We start from the raw sequence: 1,287 nt of genomic DNA on the forward strand, positions 1-1,287 counted from the left end.
GCCTCGATCCAAACGCTTCAATTCAAGTTGGTCAGTCGATCTTTGGGTGAGGTCATTCATGCAACTTACGCTGCGTTTGAACCTTGTGGTGGCGATGCCCTTGCAAACGTGTTCCTCACGTTGCAAGCAGTCATGCACCTAGTTCTGGTGGCAACCACTATCGCTTTCCGCATTTGCGGAAGGATGCCTTGCGTCATGTCCAATCTCTCGTGCCCTGCTTCACTTCTTGGCTAAGTGGCCATTCAGGTTTTTAACCAATAACACGTAGTTTTCTCGTTTGTTGACCAATCGGATTGAAATGTTACCAGTAATATGGAAAAAGTGTGATTTGCAAATGTCGGAAGTAATATGGAACAGAGGAAGTATACTGCCATATTATGGTTTTACGAAACACAGATATCCGGAAAGATATCTATTATAGATTCTTATTGCTACATTCTGGCTGTGGCGCCATGGCCAGTCGGAGGCACTTGGCGATGGCCGCAAAGAGAAAGCATAATGAATTCAATGAGCCTGTGGAGCCGGGCTACGACATGATTGCTCTCCGCGTGGTCACCAGCACGAGGAGGCAATTTGACACGATTGCACGATTGACACGTTGGTTATAAAAGGATCGCCCGTCGTGTGTGGTCGGAGGAGCCATAATTGTACCCCTCAGTGTGTCGGTGTGTAAGGCCATGCTACAATACTCAAGTATCAAGAGAATCGCCTCAGCGCCGAATGCATTCGACTTTAATACAACTCATTCGCCACCCACCATAAGTGCCGTCCAAAGCAAATAAAGTATCTCTACACTGAGCGCGGAGTTGCATTACAAAGTGACCTCGAAACAATGATGACAGGTAGCACAGTAATCTTCTCAAATGACTAACATGTTGAAGAGTTTAGTGCTTGTACCCGCCGTCCTTGCCCACTACCACCGGATCCCCCTTGGTGCCGTTGTTGTTTGATCGCTGCAAAGAGAGCGTGAAGAGCATTCCATGTGTGTACTCCCTCTGTCCCATAATACTTGCGCAGATCAGAAAATGGACGTACGGCTCCTTGAAAAAAATTATCGAAAACCTTTCAAAATATTATAATATGCATAAATTTCTGGAGTTGTAAATATACAATGGACCAATGAAAACACGGGAGCCAAATGTCTCAGAACCAATCAAACGACAAGATATGCCAAATTTGACATTTCCAATCGATTCCGGAGGGGGGTTTACCTCAGGAACCCTCCTACCGAGCCCAACAACTTCACACAACATGCAACGGTTAGCTTTACTCATCACAATCCAAGCA

The sequence above is a fragment of the Aphanomyces invadans genome (assembly GCF_000520115.1).
Source record: "Aphanomyces invadans strain NJM9701 unplaced genomic scaffold supercont1.2, whole genome shotgun sequence".
Classification (NCBI taxonomy): Eukaryota; Oomycota; class Saprolegniomycetes; order Saprolegniales; family Verrucalvaceae; genus Aphanomyces; species Aphanomyces invadans.